Raw genomic sequence first — 14,665 nt, 5'->3', positions numbered from 1 at the left:
ATAATATGTAATACATTATTTCATTGTTGCCCTCTAATTGTAAATAAAAGCTAATCAGCACTGTTATTCTATTCCAGTTCTGTGACAGTTATTCACAGACTCATAACAGTTATGGAGCTTTCTTTTTTAGGAAAACATATGTTTAAAAACTTGTGTTTATACTATGGTGTGTGTAATAAATACAGTATATGAATATTTATGACATACAGTATACCTTACATATTTTTAAAGATTATCTGCAAAACAGCTTTTATATTTATTTGCTGTACATAAATATTAATATTTACATGTTTAACTTCATGTTGTTTATCTGCATTTCATTCCTTAATATGTGTACTGTGCAATAATAGTGTTGTTTTATCTATATATTAAGTGATGAACCCATATTTGGCTGGTGGATTTTGGTTTGAAATTATTTTTAAAAATAAAATCCAATGAAGTGTAAACAACTACACTAAGTGGACAAAGGTTTGCAGTCGCCTGGTCATAATTATGGTTTTTTTTGAGCATCGCATTCCACATTTAGTCCCAATTTGCTCTTATAACTCTCTTCACTCTTCTGGGAAGATGATCTACTAGACTTTGTGTTTATCAGCCACAAGGGTGGTAGTAAAGGCAGATATTGATGTAGGTGAGACGACCTGGGGTGTAGTCAGTGTTCCAATTCATCTCAAAGGTGTTCAGTAGGGTTGAGATCAGAGCTCTAAAGCAGGCCACTCAAGATCTGACTCTCCAAACCATGTAAATCATATCTTCATGGTGCTCAATTTGTGCACAGGGGCATTGCCATGCTGGAACAGGGTTGGATTTCCAAATTCAAGGTTCAACACAAAATTTTGTTATACCGCATCCAAAGAAATCTTATACAACTCTGTGTCTCCAGCTTTGTGGTAACAGTTTGGAGAAGAACCAGCTTAGTGCTGCAGTGATAAGATTTGGACGAAGTTATGTCTCCCCCTTGTGGATAATATTAGGAGTGCATCTGTTGTAAAGCTTGTATTTTGAAAGAAAATCCATTCTACATTAAAATGAAGCCATTTTCTGACCAGCAGTCAGCTATAAAAAAAACTTAAAAAATATGCATTTTTTATATAGGGGCAATGCCATAGTATGGGTAAAGTAGCCTTAACAAAGAACAAGTAACAACACTATGAATTTACACAGCACCTGGAACTCTAAAGCATAGTAGTAAAACATTGGTAGGAATAGTGAGATGCACCCTGCACTAACTACAATATGATGTTTCATTATTTATAAGAATATTTATTTACCAGAGTAAAAAGAAATTAATGGAATGTATGCTGATGCAACTATGCATTAGTCAATAGTAGATAATGGTGTACACACAAGGCAAAACATTTACTTTAACTAGTTGGCTTGGATTGTGCATCAATTTATAAAAAAAATTGATTGCTTTTTGTCAAACTTTTTGCATTTGAAAGAAAAGCAAATAGCAAATAGCTTTTTCTAATAGCAATAGGTCAGAGACAAGTCCATGTCAACATAAAAAATTGGTCATTTGTGTCCACACACAAATTCAAGACTGGACCCAAGACTTTTTGTAGTACCTGCAGCATAGGTAATTCTACAGATGACAGTATATGAAATTAAACCCTTGAATCAGGTTAATAAAACTAACAATGCATAATAGGAAAAATCTTGAAAGATCTGATGGTCATTCTGTTATTAAATGGTTTATTGTATGTTTACATTTCAACAGGTTAATTATGTTTTGTTTCAGTAATGAACTGTGGTAATATAGTAAGTTTTATAGTCAGTATATAAATGCAATGCACATCATCCGAAGCAGCCTCTTTTTATTTCTCTGTATATTTATACACAGAAAACACATTCAAACAAGAGTTAATTTTAATGCAATTAAACTGTACATCTCTACTTTGGACCCCTGAACCTCCCGAAGAAGAGGATGCTTTTAGTAGGGTTGTGTCTGATAAAGAACAGGAAGGGGTGATCTGCCATGAAAAGCTCATGTCTTGGCAAGCCACATTCAACCAGTCCACCTGTGGCTGCTGCCGCCTCTGTGCCCTCCTCATTAACCTCCACAAATGCTTTGTGTGTCACGGATGACACAAAAAGGCCTCCTTGGCTGCTTATTCCTGTCAGATCTGCAGAATTAGGATCGAACAAAGAGCTCATGCCCATCTTATTCAGTAGCTCCTTTAAAGAGTACTGCTCTTCCAAATTGAATTTTGGTAGATAGACAACAATGTCAGTCCACGTGTCCATTTTCTCTTTATTCGTCCACTCAAGAAGTTTGTCCATCGTTAGTTCACTCTCCAGCTGCAACAAATAAAACACACTGTCACTTGCTTGTAAAACTATGGGAGTACAATTTCTGGTATAAGTATATTTTACTGTCAGTGGAATTTCATAAAAGGGAAAAGACCTAGTGGGAAAATACAGATAAGGCCAAGACATACGATTGAATACAAAATACTTGAGCAAATCAGACAGCAATTAATAAAAACAGATTTTGTTCCTCTGCAGATTGTTATTAATTAGAAGGGAAAAAAAAGGATTATATTATTTAGGAGGTTTGTGCAGACCTTTAGAAGGGGGTCTGAGCCATCATTAGACTCCTCAGGCAAAAGCACCACCATGCTCAGTTCCTCGTCTACATATGGTAAATCCAACACCCGCAGCTTGTACTCATCAATGTAGTTGAAGGGGAATTTATTTGTCTGGAACATCATCTGCACTGGTTTTGACCGATTCTTAAGAACGCAAACACAGTGATGAGCAACACATTGCTATACAGAGAAAGTGAAATACTATTAAGAGATTGTGTGATTATTCACCTGATTTATCTTAAAGGGCATCTTTTTCGTGTTTTTTTTTTTTAAACACGTGCTTCCATTTTCCCTTGAAATAAATAGCATTCACTATGGAAAGTCGTGTCATTGCTGTAACCGTCCCTGGCTGCAGAATATCTTTGATTTTACCTAACATCAAAATGGAAGAAAGCATTAGTGACATGAGCATGTTCTTGTAATACAACTGTTGTGTTATGTGCTTTATGTTGTAGATTTTGAGTGAATGTTTATGTATAAAATGATTTGCTTCTTACCAGTGTTGTGTTAGTTAATAAGAAATAGTAACTAGTTACAGTTACTAGTTACTTCATTTAAAAAGTAACTCAATTACTTTGTTGATTCCTTACACCAAAAAGTAATGCATTACTGTTAAAAGGAACTTTTTAGTTACTTTTTTAAAGAATTTTTCTTTAATGTTCCCATTAATGCTCTTTAATGCGTTATGGTCTATACAAACACAAAACTGACGTAAACACAAAGTAGTATTTAAACACTATTTTATTGAAGTCAGACCAGCACAAACTGAATATATCACAAGGATTTCTGACATAAATAACAAAACAAGCTGAATATTATATTCACAATCAAAAACTATAGTGGCTTCTGCATCATAAAAGCTGTTGTGTTGAGTCCTTAAAAATGTTCCTTTCACAGCTTAAGTATGAAAACTATCAACAATGTAAACATAACACCGGGTTAGCTTCTAGCTTCGTCGAGGCATGGAGTTTCTGGAGGAGCTTCGACAGATTGGAGTTGCTGTTGAAAGATTTATGATCAACATCTTGAAGTCACCCAAATGAGGATGGTTTCCCCTTTTGAGTCTGGTTCCTCTCAAGGTTTCTTCCTCATTACATCTAAGGGAGTTTTTCCTTGCCACAGTCGCCACGGCTGGCTCAAATACACACCATTCACCTTGACTGTTGATTTTTGTAAAGCTGCTTTGAGACAATGTATGTTGTGAAAAGCGCTATAGAAATGAACTTGACTTGACTGTTTATTGCAGTAGATACGACCTTCGAACCAGAAAGACACAGCTTACATTTGACTAAAAAGTTTTGTCTTTATGCTCAACTAAAGTGAAATAATGAGCATATTTCCACTTTGAGAGAAACTCGTCTTGCTCTCGCCTTGACTCGCCATTACTGCCGCACAGACCTGAATAAATGGAGACACGCCCACAGTGTGTCTTCTTTGTGTATACAGTGGTTCTCATCCTCCAATCCTACAACGCGTCTCTGCTGTAAACATGTTAGACTGTAGGCTACACTTCAGCCGAAATGAATTCATTTAAAAAAGTAATGGACACCGCATCATACGGTAACGGAGTTACTTTATTTTAAAAAGTAATGCGTTATAGTATTAGTTACTGTCAAAAGTAACTGCATTACAGTAACGCGTTACTAGTAACGCATTATTGCCAAACACTGCTTCTTACCCTCAGTTTTCTCTTTCACCCAGTGATTGATGAGCTTGCGTGACTTTTCTGATGATCCAATAAAGTCTACTGCCTGCATGTCAGCTTGGTACTGCTTCTGAGTGGAGTCCACAAATTCCTACAACAAAAGGCACAACAGGCAGGCAGCACATAGCCATTGGCCATTTTCAGGCTTCAAGATATTTGGCCACTGGCTGCCTGACTATAAGTATACATGGTTGTTCTGGTAAATGGAACATTAGCTATAGGTGCACAAGCCAAGGACGGTGAGAAAGTGATTTCTGAGTCTGTTGGGGGCTGAGAGGGCCGGGAATGGAAACATTGGCCACTCAGTGCTAGCAGGTGAAGTAAAAAACAAGCTTTTTAAAAAATAATTAATAAATTGTAAAAGCAACCTTGAAAAAAAAGGAACCAAGGAAACAAGGAACTGACAAGGAAACATTTTTAATAAACCAGTGTCACTGACACCTGATACCTGCTTTAATTTCTAGGAATTTCATCTAGATTAAATAGTAAATATAATAGGAAAAGGCTACATATACTGTATGTTCACAAACCTGAAATGTCAGTAGGTACTTAAACAAAGATTGATGGCTGGATCAGTTGCTGGACAATGTAATACTGCAAATTTTGTCACCTTATAGTATGTTATGAATTTGACAATATATTTCTGAACCTCCAGGACCTAATATGTCCTTCATTCCTTTATGACAGATCACAGAGCTTGATGAAACTTTTGGAACAAAGCTAAAACCAAAAAAAAAAAAAAAAATGGAGCAGTTAAGGAGGTCTTACTGATAAAAAATTTAATGTCTTCTCTCCATAGATCCTGTTGGCCAGTCTGAGAATGTAGGACACTTTGGGGCTGTTAATTTCAGAGTTCAGAGTCTTGAAATGGTTGTGAACATCAGGGATCGAACTAACACCCAAAACCTGCAATGGGAACCAACAAAAAAGCCACAATTGAGCGTTACACTATAAATGAAAGGTGATTCAATAATAATTAGATAATTAAATGGTGCATTTAAAAATGTTTAACATCATCAAGGGAATGTAATACCACAGTACATGGAAAACACAGGTTGCGTAACTTTACATTTAGATGATCGAACAAATAAACAATTATCATTTTATAATTTGAGACAGAATAACAAATATTCACCATCACTTATGACTTATTACAGGGCATTTTGAAAGTGTTTTATTAAGTTTTCTTTTATATTACATCTCAAATTATTATCAAAAGTAACAAATTCAATAACAAATTAAAAATAGCAAGTAAAAGAAATAAACTAAGTTTAGGATAGAGGGTTGTGGTGCCAAAGAGGAAAAGGCTTTATTTTACAGAATGAAAGCAAGGCAGTTCCACGGAAGCACTCAAAAGCTCTTCTGCCACCCATATAATGCCCTGCCACCCATATAATTTTTATTTATTTTATTTTTCCCAATCCTTCCCTCATCCAACACCATTATCAAAAGCCAAGTGTATTCCAGTTATATAAGGAATTGGTGGCAGAGCCCATCCATCACAATTTTTTTTAAGTAGCAAGTGATTCACTTATAGTCAGGTCCATAAATATTGGGACATCGACACAATTCTAAAAATTTTGGCTCTATACACCACCACAATGGATTTGAAATGAAACGAACTAGTTGTGCTTTAACTGCAGACTGTCTGCTTTCATTTGAGGGCATTTAGATCTGACTCAGGTGAAAGTTGTAGGAATTACAAGTTTGCATATGTGCCTCCCACTTGTTAAGGGACCAAAAGTAATGGGACAGAATAATAATCATAAATCAAACTTTCACTTTTTTAATACTTGTTTGCAAATCCTTTACAGTCAATTACAGCCTGAAGTCTTGAACGCATAGACATCACCAGACACTGGGTTTCATCCCTGGTGATGCTCTGCCAGGCCTCTACTGCAACTGTCTTCAGTTCCTGCTTGTTCTGCGGGCATTTTCCCTTCAGTTTTGTCTTCAGCAAGTGAAATGCATGCTCAATCGGATTCAGGTCAGGTTGACTTGGCCATTGCATAACATTCCACTTTTTCCCTTAAAAAACTCTTTGGTTGCTTTTGCAGTATGCTTTGGGTCATTGTCCATCTGCACTGTGAAGCGCCGTCCAATGAGTTCTAAAGCATTTGGCTGAATATGAGCAGATAATATTGCCCAAAACACTTCAGAATTCATTCTGCTGCTTTTGTCAGCAATCACATCATCAATAAATACAAGAGAACCAGCCATACATGCCCACGCCATGACACTACCACCACCATGCTTCACTGATGAGGTGGTATGCTTAGGATCATGAGCAGTTCCTTTCCTTCTCCATACTCTTCTCTTCCCATCACTCTGGTACAAGTTGATCTTGGTCTCATCTGTCCATAGGATGTTGTTCCAGAACTGTGGAGGCTTTTTTAGATGTTGTATGGCAAACTCTAATCTGGCCTGCCTGTTTTTGAGGCTCACAAATGGTTTACATCTTGTGGTGAACCCTCTGTATTCACACTGGTGAAGTCTTCGCTTGATTGTTGACTTTGACACACATACACCTACCTCCTGGAGAGTGTTCTTGATCTGGCCAACTGTTGTGAAGGGTGTTTTCTTCACCAGGGAAAGAATTCTTTGGTCATCCACCACAGTTGTTTTCCGTGGTCTTCCGGTTCTTTTGGTGTTGCTGAGCTCACCGGTGCGTTCCTTCTTTTTAAGAATGTTCCAAACAGTTGTTTTGGCCACACCTAATGTTTTTGCTATCTCTCTGATGAGTTTGTTTTGTTTTTTCAGCCTAATGATGGCCTGCTTCACTGTTAGTGACAGTTTTTTGGATCTCATCTTGGAGAGTTGACAGCAACAGATTCCAAATGCAAATAGCACACTTGAAATGAACTCTGGACCTTTTATCTGCTCATTGTAATTGGTATAATGAGGGAATAACGCACACCTGGCCATAGAACAGCTGAGAAGCCAATTGGCCCATTACTTTTGGTCCCTTAACAAGTGGGAGGCACATATGCAAACTCTTGTAATTTCTACACCGTTCACCTGATTTGGATGTAAATAGAGTGTATAGAACCAAAAATGTTAGAATTGTGTCAATGTCCCAATATTTATGGACCTGACTGTATGTCTGCTTGATGACCTTCTTTTCCAGGCACCACTTTAAATACTAGCTCCATTCTTTTGACACATCATGCTGCTGTGAACAAGATATTTATTGCTTATTAACGCTAGCTCTAATTACACTTTGATCAATTCTTTGAATATACTGATTTGGCTGTATACTGTACCACAAAAATATTTAACGAATGATAGAAACGCAATAATACAAAAGGTGAAAAAATTAAAAACACACCACAGTAGCAGTCACAATTTTGACATTTTGTGCACATATACAGTTTGTGTGTGAGATAAACTGTCATACTGAACCTTAGCCATCTCCTCAGCAGTGACTCCTCGGGCCCCTAAGTAGACCATACACATGGCAGCGCTGATGCTCAGCGGGGAGAAGAAAATGTCTCCTGCCGTGTTTTGAGCGCTTATGGCCCGGTACAGGTTCAGAGCGAACTCGCTGTTAGCGTGGCTCAAACTCTCCATCTTTTAGCTGTTGGTTCTAATTCATAAAACATACAGTTATTGAATTGGTGTGACGCAGACGACCGAAATCCGTGTATATTACGGGTTAAATTAGGGAAAAGATTCTGCCTGCGGTGCATATGTACCCTTTAACAGCTTTACTTTCATTTTGTTATCATAAAGAAACAATCACGTGTCACTTATTTTATATTCAAAGTAATATAGTATATATAGTAGTAAGCCAAGGAGGAGGTTAATGGGTGTGGACGGATGATCCGCTGTGGAGACCCATAATGGGAGCGGCCGAAAGAAGAAGAAGAAGAAAAAGTAGTGTGTATATATATATATATATATATATATATATATATATATATATATATATATATATATATATATATATAGACACGGATATACCAGGCTATAAATGTAACAGTTCAAAAACAATCATTAATACATGCGCAGTTCGCAGAAATCACGCGCTCAGTATTTGTATACTGTATGTAAGTGGAATGCGGAAGTGAGATGCGGTGCATGTCCTACAAATGTGCTGCTCTACGCTACTTTTAATGTAACCTAGAAATCTGACGAGATATATAATTGTTAATACTCACATGAGAAAGCTCGGAGTGAACAGTGAGAATGCAGCTGGGACACCTCCGACTGTTTTATCCTGTGTATCATGTGTTTTATCACGTGTAGGAGAGAGGCGGAGTGGCGAGTAAAAGTATTATATAATAAAAACAAAAACAGATTTGTTGCTTACTCAAAGGAAACAGTCATAACAGGTTTATTTTTTAATTCATTATAATTACACAGTGTGTTGTTGACACATTTATATCTGTAAACGAGAAATAAAAAGACCAGGTTGTTGTTTATAAGAATGGTTTAAATAAATAAATCTGTGTTCACAAGTCAATCATTCTTGTTCTGGCAGGAGTAAAAGCGATAAGGTCTTCAGGTTTTGTCTCCAAATCCACTTTACAATTTGATATGTCATGCTTTCCTGTTCACTTCAGCTATGAAGAGTGATTATTTAAATCACTGGATCCTTCCTGTAGCTGGATCCAGTCTTTCGTTCAAGCCTGTATAAAGTTAATTATTTTCAATGTAGGAACCTGCGGCTTATGTACAGGTGCGGCGTATTTATGTTCAAAATAAACATCTTTGTAAAATTCAATAGTCCGGAAATTACGGTATATAAGCATTCACACACGAGTGCAGAGTTTCTGAGGTCAAAGCCTGATAAGTATATTAAAACACATATCTTCACTTATGTTATGCCTTTATTTACTTGTGTGTTACATTATATTTTGAATGTCTTATTTGCAGTGCAAATGTAAACTACGTACGGTAAGATTATTATAACTACTAATCTGGGATGAGCATCTGTAGTGTAACATTATTGACAGTGAAAAGCTGGTTCATAGCTGTTCAGAACAGAATTTCCGTGTTTTCCACAGTATATGACTACACACTTGATAATTTATTTCTTATAGGGGATTATGATTATTAGGAATGGCTGATTTTCTTTGACTTATAACAAGTCAAACCTACCAGCTCAGACATAATAGTCCTTGAAAGAGACAGAGTAGATATGTTTCATCTTCTCATTCCAGCAAGCAGAGTCTGATCATGAAGATTAGATGGATGCTTCCACCATAATTATTCAGGTATTCAGTATGAAGTCAGTGCATCAGCTTCTTCTTCTCCTCTAGCTTACATCACTGTATTTGAAAATTATTTTGCTGATAGTGCTAGCATGAAACTTGTTATTACCGTATATTTCTACTTTTTTCCCACGTTTTGAACCCCGCGGTTTAAACAACGAAGCGGCTAATTTATGAATTTTTCCTGGGTTTTTCCCGGTTTCACAAACTTCAAGCCAAAAAACTGAGCGATATAACATTAGAAACGAAAAAACGCACCTCACCTGTGTTCTGAGCTGCACGGCATCGGAGAAAAATATTTTTTTTAAAGGCACGACGATGCCAAAAGATAAACTCCCGAGAGAAATATTTGTGAAAGGACGGAGGAAGACCGTGAACAATGACTTTCTTGGTCGGCTACTGTTTCGATACAAGCCGTTGTAACGCGTTGAGTCAGGGTTAAGGGATAGCTCTCTAACCCCAGTTGCAACAGAAATCATATAAGCACAGACAGGTTTCCAAAACTCTTGCTTTTTTATTTTTCTTGGCAACAGCGTTATGGGTTAGTCAAAGAAACTTAGAAATCAGCATCAGCAAATAGTAAGGACATATTCCTCAGTCTCCACACATGCAGTAATACAGGAAAAATGCAGTGGTATGCTATTCCCAAAATAGCGCTATGCTCTTAAAGGAAGCGCAAAATATTTCACCCGTTACACCGTGTGTAAAGAGTCTTTCGTTAAAGCCTGTGTAAAGTACATTAGTGTAGACAGCTTATAGACAGGTGCGGCTTATTTATGTTAAAAATAAAAATATTTGTAAAATTCAGTGGGTGCGTCTTATATCTATCATATAAGTGGGTGCACGTTTTAGTCTGGAAATTACGGTAGCTAAAAATATAAGTTGGAAATTCAAAGTTTTACTGACTTAGACATTTTATTTTTGCAATTGTGTGTCTAATTAGGCATTAGACATAAAAATCTTAGGTTAAATGTATAATTTATATTTATATAAATATATAAATATAGATAGATAGATAGATAGATAGATAGATAGATAGATAGATAGATAGATAGATAGATAGATAGATAGATAGATAAAGTTAATCAAGACACACATGTTGGTTTGACAGAACCAGTATTTAAAAAACTCGGAAACTGTTTCATAAGCTTAAATTTGTGTTAAAGTTGAAAAGAAAGAAAGAAAGAAAGAAAGAAAGAAAGAAAGAAAGAAAGAAAGAAAGAAAGAAAGAAAAAGAAAAAATAGAGGGAAAGATGGAGAGAGTGTTATTAGTAGAAAGACAAAAGGCGTGAGAGAGTGATACAGGTAGATTATTTGAAAGAATTAAGAAAGATCAGGTCAATGGGAATTTTGGCTACTTTCAGTTTCTTCTATTTTAAAACTTTAATTCTGAAGAGTTGAAAAAGTCATAGCACATGTGGGTGTTGCCTAAAAACTCTAGGAGGAGAAGCATTAAAAGATTTTGCGTCTTAGACTAATAATCATAATAATATGCTTAAAAAAAAGAAGAGAAAACTAGCTTTTTGACAAGCTAACATAATATACAGACTTCTATTTGTATAAATCCAGGGCTTAACCAGGAACAATCTACAAAAATACTCTCACACAGTATGATTATGGCTTTACAAATGAGCTTTTAATGACCCGCTGATCTGTGAAAGAAAGTAACCATTATTTAAACTCTTGTATGTTCTTATCATACCTAGCAAGCTGTTCTGTCTGCCATAAGCTTTCTGCAATTATGACTCACCTCCTCCTGTTGCTGTGGATAATCTCACATGGATACCCCAGATTTTTACCACCTATGGACTAACAATATGATCACACAGAATGTCTAAATCTGCATCAAAAGCCTCCGTAAAGTTGCTTTATGACGATGTTCATTGTTAAAAGTGATCATACAAATACGATTTGATTGAACTGAATGCTGTATTCACAGGAAATCTATAGAAAGAACAATAGTGCTTAGAATGCACAGCAGTGACCATGGAGAAGTGATTGAGGGGGCTAGCAAGTGCATCAAATCTAGTTTACAACTCAGAGACTGGAAGCCTCTTCAAGTCTTACAATAAAATCTGTTTCACAGGGTCAGATGTGATGTGTAAATTATCTGTATATAGTACAGAGCACATATCATTTTGGCTTATATAGACATTATACTGTAAGTATACTGCAAGGTTCAGTTCTAGGACCCCTGCTCTTCACAATATACATGCTTCCGTTAGGAAATATTATTAGAAGGCATGGAATTAGCTTCCATTGTTATGCTGATGATACTCAGCTATATATTTCATCTAAACCAGGCGATATAGCTCAATTAACCCGGATAACTGAGTGTGTTAAGGAAATAAGAGATTGGATGACCCATAACTTTCTACTTTTAAATTCTGATAAGACTGAGATTTTGCTCATCGGCCCAAAAACTAGTATACAGAAGCTCCAGCATCTCAACCTGCATTTAGACGGATGTTCTGTAACCACTGGTTCAACGGTAAAAGACCTGGGAGTTATTTTAGACAGCAACTTGTCTTTCAAATATGATATCAACCAAGTTACAAAAACAGCCTTCTTTCACCTTAAAAATATTTCTAAGTTAAGAAACATGTTGTCTATATCCGATGCAGAGAAGCTCGTCCATGCGTTTATGACCTCCAGAATAGACTACTGTAATGCATTACTAGGTGGATGTCCTGAAACAAGCTTCAGTTAGTCCAGAATGCAGCAGCCAGAGTTCTTACAAGGTCAAGAAAATATGATCACATAACCCCAATCCTATTGTCCCTACATTGGCTTCCTGTTAAGTTTCGAATAGACTACAAACTATTACTTCTCACTTATAAAGCACTAAATGGTTTGGCTCCCATGTATCTATCCAGTCTTTTAACACGCTACAATCCGCCACGCTCCCTGAGATCTCAAAACTCTGGGCTTCTAGTAGAATAGCAAAGTCCACTAAAGGTGATAGAGCATTTTCACATTTAGCTCCTAAACTCTGGAATAGTCTTCCTGACAGTGTTCGGGGCTCAGACACACTCACCCAGTTTAAGTGTAGATTAAAAACATATCTTTTTAGCAAAGCCTACACATAACACACATCACATATCATAACCTTGTGCTCCAGAACATCTGATCACATGCACATTATCAACTTGTGCTGTTAATATCATGAACAGCAGCTACGCTAATTCCTCTCCACTGCTTCTCTTTCTCTCTCCATCCCGAGACACCCTGAGGTTTGGCCAGCTCCAGTCACCTCCCACCTCGTGATGATTACGGACCTTTGAAGAAGTAGATGCCGAACTCGCAAACATCCCGAACCATCTAGAGACGTATCAGTGCCATTTGGATCCCGCTACATGTGTGGAGTTTTGACATTGGACCTCCTGGAGTGTTTAAAGGCTCTGGCATGGAGAAGCTGATGCTGGATCTGTGATGATCACAAATGCTGAGCTTATAAAACTAGGAGCTACTAACCATATAGACTGTATAAGAGTGCAGAAAGAACATCACTTATAATCTTATACTCCAGTAATCATGTTAGTTCTCACTCTTCAGTGTTCTGTATTGTTGAAAGATTTATGATCAAACTCTTGATGTCACCCAAATGAGGATGGGTTCCCCTTTTGAGTCTGGTTCCTCTCAAGGTTTCTTCCTCATAACATCTAAGGGAGTTTTTCCTTGCAACAGTCGCCACGGCTTGCTCATCAGGGACAAATTCACAACATTCACCTTAACTGTTGATTTGTGTAAAGCTGCTTTGAGACAATGTCTGTTGTGAAAAGCGCTATACAAATAAACTTGACTTGACTTAATTGTAAATAAAAGCTAATCAGAGCTTCCAGTTCAATGACAGGTATTCACAGACTCATAACAGTTATGGAGCCTACTTTTTTAGGAAAACTTATGTTCAAAAACTTGTGTTTATACTATGGTGTGTGTAATAAATACAGTATATGAATATTTATGACATACAGTATACCTTACATATTTTTATAGATTATCTACAAAACAGCTTTTATAGTTATTTGCTGTACATAAATATTAATATTTACATGTTTAACTTCATGTTGTTTATCTGCATTTCAGTCCCTAATACCTGTACTGTGCAATAATAGTGTTGTTTTAACTATATATTAAGTGATGAAACCATATTTGGCTGGTGGATTTTGGTTTGAAATTATTTTTAAAAATAAAATCCAATGAAGTGTAAACAACTACACTAAGTGGACAAAGGTTTGCAGTCGCCTGGTCATAATTATGTATATATGTTTTTTTGAGCATCGCATTCCACATTTAGTCCCAATTTGCTCTTCTAACTCTCTTCACTCTTCTGGGAAGATGATCTACTAGACCTTTGTGTTTATCAGCCACAAGGGTGGTAGTAAAGACAGGTATTGATGTAGGTGAGACGACCTGGGGTGTAGTCAGTGTTCTAATTCATCTCAAAGGTGTTCAGTAGGGTTGGAAGTAGAGTTAAAGCAGGCCACTCAAGATCTGACTCTCCAAACCATGTAAATCATATCTTCATGGTGCTCGCTTTGTGGACAGGGGCATTGCCATGCTGGAACATGGCAATGCGCATCCAAAGAAATCTTATACAACTGTGTGCCTCTAGCTTTGTGGTAACAGTTTGGAGAAGAACCACATATAGTGTCCCAATATAGTGTATGTGCACAATATAATTTCTCAATTTTCCTTACTGTTTACTGATACACTGGGTATATACTGTTTATCATCTAGATTTAATCCAAACCAGGAATTATATATAAGACGTGCTACTCAGCATAGAAATCACAATAGTGAATACAGTATTTTAGAGAGAATTGCTCATTCTCTGTATAGCCAGTTTTCAATAAGTTAATGCACAAGTTGTCTCTACATCAAAAGAGCCACAATGCTGGTTCTAGAGGTCTCTTAACTATTGTCATAAAGGAGAGCTATTTTAGATACTTACAGATACCATAAGATAAAATTCAGCTCTCAATGTGTTGATCCAAGGCCAATTATAGGATATGTACTGTATCAGTGCCTAAAATAATATTTCTCTTTATATTTTTCCTCTGACGTGTGCTTTCAAAGCAGGTATATTTATATAGGTATACACACAGAAAAATGTATAATAATTTTGGTGGATACCAAGACATCAAGCTGCC

At 36.6% G+C, this 14,665-nt stretch overlaps 1 pseudogene; it reads right to left on the bottom strand.

The window, feature by feature from the left end:
- Positions 1-1,678: 1,678 nt before the first annotated feature.
- Positions 1,679-8,554, bottom strand: LOC124377283 (annotated as a pseudogene).
- Positions 8,555-14,665: the final 6,111 nt, after the last annotated feature.

The sequence above is a fragment of the Silurus meridionalis genome, chromosome 23, assembly GCF_014805685.1.
Source record: "Silurus meridionalis isolate SWU-2019-XX chromosome 23, ASM1480568v1, whole genome shotgun sequence".
In the NCBI taxonomy this organism is placed as follows: Eukaryota; Metazoa; Chordata; class Actinopteri; order Siluriformes; family Siluridae; genus Silurus; species Silurus meridionalis.
Note: the sequence above shows the minus strand (reverse complement) of the source record. Positions and strands in the feature narration are given on the sequence as shown.